Raw genomic sequence first — 11,498 nt, forward strand, 5'->3', positions numbered from 1 at the left:
ATATTTGTATTTTTTTCCTCTGCAAAATAGCTATGCCTGAACTAGTCAGAGATTGTTACCATCTATTTATATTTTAGGCTAAGCAACATACATACAAAGTATTTTTATATATATATATATATATATATATATATATATATATATATATATATATATATAAAACTTCTATACTATAAATATTAGATGTTCATTAATCTTGTGTGTCTTTATTTAAAATACAACCGAATTTAATCACCAACATACCCATTAACATTGAATTGCAATGATCTAATGCCTGCAGAAACTGATTGACTGTGCATTATAGTTTATACGCATTTGCGATAATCTTATTATCTAACTTTAGATGGCAGCCAAAGCAACATCACATGGGAGGTTAAAAATCAGAGTAGGCTATACTTACTGCAAATCAAGTGCAACAAAAAATGTGCCGGAGGATAGATATTCATTTTACAGATGTAACAGAGCTGATTTTATTAATTCTTTAGGTCTGTTTTTTACATGATCAAAACTCTTTGAATAAAGTAATAAGAGTAGGATTATCTGCAGTTCTATGTAAAAGCATAGCAATAACAAACCATGGTACCTCAACATGCCACGTATCAAACTCCTATATATAACTGCTATATCTGTAAGCGCTTCATTTACATATCTCTGTAGAGTATAACCACAATATTATTTCTTTATTGGTTATTTTACATTGTGATATTCTGTATGTAAGAATCATTATTGCATCGTGTTATAGTAATATGGGAGTATTCTACTCATAGTAAGAAAGTTATAATTTAATAAGTACTTCATGTTGCAATCCATTATGTTAATATTAAATAAATATAGCATTGTTACAAAGTATGACAGTTTTAAATTAATAATTCTTGTGTATTTGCGCCTGGAACAACAAAACTAAGAACATAGTCATTACAATATGCAATAAAACATGTAACATTGTGTCTTAATGTTACATAAATTGTAGCAGAAAAGCTTCCTGACCCCTACATTTAATCTGTGTTTTTTTCCGCAACTATTGACTGCCTTCACTGCTGAGATTGAGGGAGCTAAGCTGATTTAAAGGCTGTGGTGTTCCAGTATCTCTTTTCTGAATCATTGGGGGTAAGAAAATCAATGGTAATGTTTAAGAGGAGTCCCATCATCAAAGGCCAGATTTCCTCCCCTTAACATCCCGCAGTAGCTATGCTGTGATTCTTTAAAGTTGGGAAAACAGAACAAGGATATCTAATTGCTTCCCTTGTGCAAAGTATTGATTCTAAATCAGGATTACAGTACATTAACTGAAAATATCCTCCGCAGAACTGAGATGGATTTGCCTTTAATATTTCTGCCCTGCTGAGCGTATACTGTATATAGTATCAGCAGAGTCAGAGCTTTAAAGCTGAGATGGCAGGAAAATCTACAGTATATTATCCCACCCTATGTAGAAGTCCATAAGCATCAGAAGAACATTGTCTTTATATAATCTGCAGAAAGAACAGTATCCAGGCTGGACATATGGATATATATATATATATATATATATATATATATATATATATATATATATATATATATATATACATGTATTTGTATGTCATACATATCTGAACAATCATACATGTCTTTCCTATATTGCATTATTACATTATATTATAGCAGACTCATAACAGTGAATTGTGCAGGTGAAGTGGATGCTGCTGACCTGAATTCTAGCATCCAGCAACGCACAAGAAGCATCAGTAGTAGAATCCTTAGACATTGTACATAGGTAGAGAGTAGGAAAAATACCTGATAATGAAGAAATCAGCAGGGAAGATCTTCAGAGTTTTGCTGTCATAATATAAAGAGTGCTGGTGGGAAAGAAGGAGCTGTCCCTTCTGGAAGTGCTCAATCTGCTGCACTGTGACTGTTGCCTTGTGCTGCTTGGATTTGCTGCGTGCTCCTTGCTGTACTCCCTGGTTGTGTCTCCCTCCCCCCTTTTTGTCTCTTTCTGCCTTGGCCTGGGCTGTTGCTTTTGCCTCAGTACCTTGGCTTCAGTGCCTTGTGCTCAGGGATGGACTGGCTCCAGCCTCTGCTCCTACTCCCGCTTGTCTAATGGCGACTGCAAATTCAAGGAAGCTTTTTAAGTGCCACCTACTGAATGTTCATGCGAACACTCCTTTTTCTGATACGCTGCATATTTCTAGTTACGAGGTTTATACAAAAATATATTATACGACGTGCATAATGCCTGTAATGGACGGATAGAAAATAATTTATAACAATGACTTCAATATTCAATACACTATTATGATAGAAATAAAAAAAATAGATCTTACCTGCCAAACCTAACGTTTACAACGTCTTCAGAAACAAACACTTGGCGTTTATGAACGTGTAACGGTAAAGATAAAAGGCGCAAGTACATTAGAAAATGTGTCAATCAGAAAATCCACCTTGTCCGCATCTATTAACCTATTGCACCATTGTCTATACTAAAATGATCTTTTGAATTATATGTATGAATGCAATTCTGTGCTTATTAAAGTAAAAGTGTCAACTTAGAATCCCATGTTTCTGACACTTAATTTCAGCCAAGAAGATCTGTAGAAAAAAAAAATATAATAATAATTTATTGGAGCCCTTTTCAGAGCCATGGTCAGGGCCAGATCAAGGTTGGTGGAAGCCAAATATAATGCATTGCTAAGTAGATTGCCATACACATTATGTAATTGTTGGCAGATCCCACCCATGTCGACAACATCCTCTGACAATCCTTTTGTATGCGTGCAACGTGATTATACACTAATGTCTGCTGGTACGAATAACAAGGATCAGGCATGTTGTTTTTTTATCATGCCTAATATTTTGTTACGTTAGAAATAAGTGGAGCTGGAGGTATCGGGCAGACATTTATCTCCTCCTTCCTATGGCATTAAACATGAACACTCAACTACTTAGTCCTCCTGGTTAGCAGAGCAGGAGAATCGGAGATCGGAGGTCTGAACAAAGAGAAGTTCTGATGCCTATGTTTGGGAATGTTTAGGAGGAGCCGGAGCAAACTGGGAGGTTGAGGCTCCTAGGTGGTAAAGGCCCCTGGGCGATTGCTCTTTTTTCCCACCCTATAATGTGGCCCTGTTAAGGGTTCATCCACAAGGCATGTGAATGTGGGTTTCAGGTCTAGAGTAAAGGGAGAACCAAAGAGTTTGAAGAAAGAAACAATAAATCAGTTGAAAAAAATGAAACCCCACTACTCTATTTGTAGTTCCTTATACTCTTTGGCAGCACCCGAGGCTCTTTACGTCACCTCATGTACTTAGCACAGTCTACAAAGTCTTGGTTAATTTATAGCAGTTTAATAACTAGTTTTAATACACTTGATGACCAGCCAGCAAGAAGGACTTATGTAAATCTTCACTACAAACATTTGTTCTTCTGCATTCTTTTGAGGACACTCGGATATTGGTTACAATTAACAAAATCTGCATGTATTGCAAAGAAAATCGGTGGCAATTATGCAATATCTGCAGAATGCCCTGAATTCTGCACTGATTTTTTTTCACCTTTCTGTGGATGGGGTTTTTAAATCCTCATTCACATGAAGTATACTATTATTTTCTTGCAGATGTTTATTGTGGAAAGGCACTTAGAGTTAGGGCACATATAAGGGTACACCAAATTGCAAAAAATAAAATGCATCCAATACCACATTTACATATTGTGGGTTTTGATGCAATTTCAGTCACAGTTTGGAATACAAGTTTGAAACTGTTTATATCTAAGAACCCTTCTTTAGGTACTCCTAGATTGCCTAAGGCCCCATGCACACGGCCGTGCCCGTAATCATGGCCCGCGATTGCGAGCGCGGCCGGCCGCCGACTGCCGGGGGCTGCATTTTTGTGCCGTGCTCACGTAGCGATACGGAAAGGTGTCCATGACCAATAGAACTGGGCGGTTCCGCAATTACGGAGATTTTTCACAGTCATGTGCATGGGACCTTAGTCTAAGAAATTTGCCTAAGGCCTGGGTTCCACAATAATACCACAATAATACCACTGTGCAATCATAATTTGGGACTTTATGCAATTCAACATTGTGTGTGTATGAAACAGCGTCTATACATAAAACATGTATATATAAAAAAAAGCTGACATTGTGATATACATGCTATTTCATAGGGTGCGATAATAATCCAGTTTACTGTCTCAACATTACCACTGTTAGTAAGTACAGTGTGCTGCTTTTTTATAGGCTTTCCTAAGAAAATGGGGTAGAGCAAATACCCTGGGGTACTCTCTATGGAAGCAAGGAAAATAAAATTTCAGGTGAGTACATTTTTCCTGTTTTAGCACTTGCTCTGTGCCAAGATAGATTGCATAGAACCAACCCATGCCAGTGTGCATAATTCCTGGGCACAATTAGAGCCGTAACAGCCTTGGCAGCTGTTGCGGGGCCAAGAGCCTGAAGGCACAAGAACGTTGTTCCTTTTTTAAGGGAAAACACAGTTGTAGCTACAGTATCTAGTCCTTTTATGTGGATTTTCCTTTGTGCATGAGATATGATTAAATGTTCTACAAGCCATCCCTTAATAAATTCACAAAAAAATAGCTAAGCTACTGTTTGCATTATTACAGTTTATTTTGCTATCAACTAAATGACTTTACCTTGAGGCACTTTGAATTCTAGGTACGTTTCTGCGTGATTCTTATGCTTTAAGGCTCTATAGTGGGTTATAGGGGTGATGAAATCTTAGTGGGCAATGTCAGTAATATTGTCTGTCCCATTTAAGGCCCCAGAATGGGTGGTGAAATCAAAGATGCTGATATCACAGGTAGTGGTGTAATTGGCAGCAACAAAGGGGTCATGACGTCACAAAGTTGAAGACTTGAAAATGGTCAATGTCAGTGACATTGCCCAAAGTGTCCCCTTTAATGCATTAAAATGGGTGGTGCTCTCACACCTGATGTCACAGGTGGGGGCATAAGAGGTGGTGATGTCATTAGAAGTGCTAGTCCTATGAATTAAACATCAGGACCTGCAGCTGTCGGACAGGCATGGTGCATCCTTATTCATTGCTTGAGATTGAAATGTTGCCTTCTTTCCCAAAATGGAAATTGAAAAGTGTAAGTATGAACATGAACTGTATTTCTGCCAAAATTCTGCCCCTCCCCTGTTCAGTCAGGGAGGATGGTGCCAGTGACAAATTTCTCACTTTGCTTTAGTGAATGTGCACTCCTGCATCTTAAAGCTTGCGGCTTACTTTCTTGGGGAGGAGGGCTATAGTTACACCATGCCTCGTGCCTGGGCCACCCCTGCCTCTGGGTACACCCACTGTGAAGGTCTGTCAGCTTCAGGTCCCAATATTAATATATGGTCATCACCTGTTATGGGGCCTTAAAGAAGATACGTCAGACAATGTCACTGATAATGCCCCTTATAACTAAATTTTGCTGCTACCGTTACATGAACAACGCGTGCCTTGGAGCCCCAGCCTTAAATGGTGCTGTGTACTATACAGTTATTGGAGCTAAAGCACTATCTGTCTTACGTACCTAGAGTCTATGTATCCAGACTTGATCCTTTTCTATGGTAAAACATGACAAAAACGTCTTCATAGTCTTCATGGCAAGTTTTGCTTCTTCGTGTGGTTTTCACTCTTACGTTGCTCTGAATAAAACACCTTAACAAAAAATGTTTTTTCTTTTAGTTGTCGTGACAAGAAAAACAGAAATTGCAGAGGAGGTCTTTGGACAACTATATGAAAAATTAATTAGGATAATTGGATCTGGATCGGTGATTAAATCTCTATAAGGCGACTGCCAACCATGTGGTAATTTGTTTGTTCTTAGATATTTATTCATTTGCAGTTCATTTCAGACTTTTATAATAAGATAAAGATGAATGCAAGTTCTCTAACCCACAGCAATGGTTTAAATGAGCGCTTACATGTCAGATTTTATATAAACTGTATTTTAACATATACTTTGTTTATGTGAAAATATTTAATTAATACTTTCAGTATTTCAAGTTCAATAACCAAGGACACATCTGCATGGAGTTTGTATGTTCTCCCTGTGTTTGCGTGGGTTTCCTCCGGGTACACCGGTTTCCTCCCACACCCCAAAAACATACAAATAGGGAATTTAGATTGTGAGCCCCAATGGGGACAGTAAAAGAGGACCTCTGTACAGCGCTGCGTAATATGTTGGCGCTATATAAGTAACGGAAATAAATAAATAAATAAATAATGAGCTGATTCTTTTTGCAAAGTGCTACATTTTTAATCTTAGCATTTAGGTTAATTTTGAAAAAGACTTAATGTTTTCTTATTTTTTGAATTTTGTTTCTTTTATGAACTTGTCAGAATTAAGGTAATAATCAGTTGGTTGCTGTACATGAGTCTGGCTATTTAGTCTGAGCAGCCCCCCATACCAGCAGTCTTGATGTGTAGTCTAGACCTCCACATATAACAGCAATCTGGCTGAGTAGTGTGTTTCACCCCCTATAACCCTCGTCTGGCCGCGTAGTCTAGACTATCCCTATAACAGCAGTCTGGATACATAGGGTATATCACCCCCTATAACACTAGTCTGGATGCATAGTCTAGACCAGGGGTCTCAAACTCTGTCAGGTAAGTGGGCCACATATAGAAAAAATGGGAAGTTGATGGGCCGCATTACTTTCACATTTGATACAATACAAAATGATTGTTAATCAATTAGTTATTTGAACAACTATAATAATACTACATTACTATAATAATACGCTAGGTTTAAAATTTGAGAGAATTCTCCACATGCTTATTTCAACAATCCAGTTTTCCAGTTTAAGTGTCGCTAAATGCAGTCCGGCGGCTCAGTTGGTAGTATTTGGCAGACACACATGTCAAAATTGGGCAGCCCCTTTTTAGATAGTGCCATAGAGTCCTCTGTAGATAATGCCACAGTGACCTCTAGATAATGCCACAGTGCCCCCTGTAGATAATGCCACAGTGCCCCCTGTAGATAATGCCACAGTGCCCTCTGTAGATAATGCCACAGTGCCCTCTGTAGATAATGCCACAGTGCCCTCTGCAGATAATGCCACAGTGCCCTCTGTAGATAATGCCACAGTGCCCTCTGTAGATAATACCACAGTGCCCTCTGTAGATAATGCAACACACCCCTAGATAATGCCACAGTGTCCTCTGTAGATCCTGCCACAGTGCCCTCTGTAGATGCTGCCACAGTACCCTCCGCAGAAGCTGCCACATTGCCCTCTGCAGATGCCACAGTGCCCTCTGCAGATGCTGCCACAGTGCCCTCTGCAGATGCTGCCACAGTGCTCTCTGCAGATAATGCCATACACACCCCCAGTAGATAGCTCCATTGGGGCTCCCTCTAGGAGTGGAATCCCCAGCCAGAGCGTTGCCGACGCTTTGGCTTGGGATTCCTCTGCTGTTGGAGCCAGTGATGTCACTGTCCATACACAGTGACGTCAGGGGATCCTCCTGGACTGGAATGTGATGTCAGGGGCAACCCCAGAGCCGGTTTCCCAGAGCAGAGCACTAGTATAGGCTCTGCGCCGGAACTCTGGGGAAGCCACTGACATCAGTGTCCATATATGGACAGTGATGTCAGAGGCTTGCTCAGAGCTGGGGTGCTGGAGCAGAGCCGCTTCTAGCACTCTGCCTGGGATTCCATCTCTGCTCCTGACATCACTGTCCATATATGGACATGGATGTCAGGGGCAACCCCAGAGCTGGAGTCCCAGGGCAGAGCGCTAGTAGGCTCTTCCTGGGACTCCAGCTGTGCTCCTGACATCACTGGGACTCCTGCTCTGGGGAAGCCCCTGACATCACTGTCGATGTATGGACAGCGTTGTCAGGGGATTCCACAGAGTCCCAGAGCAGAGCCTATACTAGTGCTCTGCCCTGGACTCCGCTCTGGGGAAGACCCTGACAATACTGTCCATATATGGACAGCGATATCAGGGAATTTCACAGAGTCCTGGAGCAGAGCCTATACTAGCGCTCTGCCCAGGACTTCGCTCTGGGGAAGACCCAGACAACACTTTCCATATATGGACAGCGATGTCAGGGAATTCCACAGAGTCCCGGAGAAGAGCCTATACTAGCGCTCTGCCCGGGACTTCGCTCTGGGGAAGACCCCGACAACACTGTCCATATATGGACAGCAAAGTCAGTGAATTCCACAGAGTCCTGGAGCAGAGACTGTACTAGTGGCTCTGTGTCCCGTGGCCACAGATGACAGCCCCAGGGGCCGCATGCAGCCCGCATGCTTAAGACCCCTGGTCTAGACCATCCCTATAACAGCAGTCTGGATATATAGGGTATATCACCCCATATAACACTAGTCTGGCTGCGTAGTCTAGACCCCCCTTTAACTGCAGTCTAGCTTTTTACTGTGTATCACCCCCTATAACAGAAGTCTGTCCGTGTAGTGTAGACCTCCCACTATAATAGCAGTCTGGCTGTGTAGTCTGGAGCGCCATCTTATACCAGCAGTCTGGTGGTGTAGTCTGGTACACCCTATATAACAGAAGTCTGTCTGTGTAGTGTAGACCTCCCCCTATAACAGTAGTCTGGTTGTGTAGTCTATAACCCCCCCTATAACTGCGGTCTGGCTGTGTGATCAGGAACACCCCCTAAAATGGCAGTCCGGCTGTGTAGTCTGAAACACCCTCTTCAACAGCATATGTAGGTTTCAATAATAGTAGTCTAGTTGTGTAACCCATACTTTATCCTTTTACAGCAATCTGGTTGTGTAGTCTGGACAGCCCTATATAACAGCAGTTAAGCTGTGTAGTCTGAACGTTGCCCTACAAAAGTAGTCTGGCTGTGCAGTCCAAACAGTATCCTATAACAGCAATTTAGCTGTGAAGTCTGGCTATGTAGTGTGGACCACCTCTATAGCAATGGTCTGGAGGTAGCCCAGACTACAAAGCCAGACTGCTGTCTGTGGACAAGCTATTAATGTGATTTATACCCAGAATGGATCACTATGAGGTGAGTCTACAATGGAGAAGGATTTGGGTATAACTGTTGATAATAAACTAAATTATAGCATGTAATGTCAGGCTGCTGCATAAAAAGCAAACAAAACATTGTCTTGTTTTAGGAAAGGTATGGCTTCTAGAGAAGAAAGTATTATTTTACCCATTTATAAAACACTGGTGTAACCACAATTGCAGTCCAGTTTTGAGCCCCAATCCATAAAGGTATCAGAGATCTGGAGAGAGTTCAAAGAAGGGCAATCAAATTAATATGAGGTATTGGAGATCTCAGTCATGAAGAAAGGTTGTCAAAACTAAATATATCTACCCTGGAGAAGAAAGGGCTTAGGGGAGATATGATACTTTATACAAGTATGTAAATGGCTCCTATAAAAACTGTGGACCCAACGGAAAAGTGTCATCACAAAGTCTGAAAGCATTACATTATTGTCCAAACCATAAAGTTATTGAACATGCGTCTAGGATTTGCTAAGGGCTGAAACTATGGATAGATTTAAGAAATGCTCGACATCTTCCTTGAAAAACACAATATACAGGGCTCAGATATGCGTTCTTGAATCCATCAAACAACGCACACCAATGGTATGTAGCGTTATTTTTTTAATCAAATTGACAGATACCATGACAGAACCCATTATAAGTCAATGGGGTCCGTTCGGTTCTGTCATGGTGTGCATAATTTTGACTGAAAAATTAGCGCTGCATGCTGTGCTATTTTTTCTGGAACATTTTATGGGATATGCGACGCATGCTTCATTGCAGATGTAAACAAATCCCTACTGGTATTAATGTGAATGTTTATCCAGGGATCTGTCCGATTTCCAGTAAGGTTCTAGAAGGAATTTTTTTGACTTTGTGGCAAATAGGGTCTATACTGTTATCCATTGATTAGACAGTATACAGTGAGCTCCCATACTCCCTTTAGTGGGCACTTTAGGCAGCCAGCATGTTATCGTTTTTGAATCTATATCTACTTTATGAGGTTTGGAGCTCTGTATCAGAAAAACAAATCTCCAACCACTATGAAGATATATTAAGAAATTCACCAGCACAGAATTTTAAGCCTAAAAGCAACAGGATAATAAAAGGTGGTGATTCACTTTAAAGGCTACCAGAAGTACATATCTGTTTATTTTTAGGAATACAGACATTTTTTTAGGTAATTTCAATGAAAACCTACACTACAATAACATTGTAAGACAATATCTGTCAACAGCAGTTGCTACACTAATGTAATGACTCCAGCAGTGATCACAATGCATTAACATGGCCAGACCACCCGGATGAAGTTTATCATGATCAGAATGTGCTCGTCTGTAGTAAGAGACTAATTTATTTGTATAATTGGCTCATAAAAATATATGTGTAGTCAGGGCCTGCCTTAGGATAGATGGTGCCCCATGCAAAATTTGCTTTCGACACCCCACCCCATCATAAAAAAAATGCCCCATAAAAAATTATAGTGCCTCCCCACAGTATAATGCCCTTTTTAGAGCCCCACACAGTATAATGGCCTTTATAGTGCCCCACACAGTATAATAATAATAGTAATAATAAAATATATTATAACCTCTTTAAGGACACAGTATTTAGTGTGCTCAGATAATATAATACCCCCTAAGTGCCACACAGAGTATATTGCCCCCTGTTGTGCCCCTACATGGTATAATGTCCCCTTAGTGTCTTCCCCACAGTATAATGCTCCCTTAGTGGCCCCCCACAGTATAATGTCCCCGCTCCCCTCTCCTAGGTGCCACACACAGTCCCCCCTTGTAGATAGTGCCCCCTGTAGATTCTGCCATACAGACCCATGTAGTGCCATACAGCCCCCACCTCTCCCTTGTAGATAGTGCCATACAGTCCCCCCACCTCCGCCTTGTATATATCGCCACAGTGCCCCCACCTCCCCCTTGTAGACAGCACCCCCTTAACAAATTAAACAAAAACTTTATTCTCACCTAGGCCCCATTCAATGACCAACGTAGCAGCTTTATAATGCAGATGGGTTACTTGTGTGATCCAATGACGTCATCACGCCGGGCCTGCGCAGGGGTCCCAGCGGCCTGTAGCCTAGTAAATGGCAGAGCAGGGAGTTAACTCTATCTGTATTTGTATCTGTGTCTCCCTGCTCTACTATAGTATTCAATAGTATGTGCATCCTATGGATGCAGACACTATTGAATGTGGCGTGTTTAGCAGCCATAGCGGTTGCTAGCGGCGCTACCAAGCATGAGGGTGCCTGTGCCGGCAGGCGGCACGAGCCCCCTCATGCCGCAGGCCCCGCAGCAGCCGCTCTGACTGCTGCAGCGGTAGTTTCGCCGAGAGCAGAGAAGGAGGGTCCGGCGACTCTGCAGCTGCCTTTCAGCCCAGGAGCTCCTTCTCTGCACAAGCAGGGGAAGGGAGCCAGCGCAGCGCCCCTTCCACCTGCTGGAGTGATGCACCCTGTGCGATGGCACATGTCGCACACCCCAAATGCCGGCCCTGTGTGTAGCTTGACAAAGGTTCTGGGGCACTGC

General features: G+C 41.7%; 1 protein-coding gene across 2 annotated transcripts in view; it reads right to left on the minus strand.

The window, feature by feature from the left end:
* Window positions 1-5,611, minus strand: part of DIRAS2 (DIRAS family GTPase 2) — a 64,964-nt gene extending 59,353 nt beyond the window's left edge. The window contains exon 1 of one of the 2 annotated variants that reach the window (XM_075828856.1): window positions 5,520-5,611. The gene's annotated coding sequence lies outside the window, so the exon portion shown is untranslated. Of the gene's footprint in view, window positions 1-1,776; window positions 2,107-5,519 lie in introns of those variants that run through there. The other variant, XM_075828855.1, reaches the window with a different exon arrangement.
* Between the last annotated feature and the right edge of the window lie 5,887 nt (window positions 5,612-11,498).

Source organism: Rhinoderma darwinii, chromosome 1 (genome assembly GCF_050947455.1).
Source record: "Rhinoderma darwinii isolate aRhiDar2 chromosome 1, aRhiDar2.hap1, whole genome shotgun sequence".
Taxonomy (NCBI): Eukaryota; Metazoa; Chordata; class Amphibia; order Anura; family Rhinodermatidae; genus Rhinoderma; species Rhinoderma darwinii.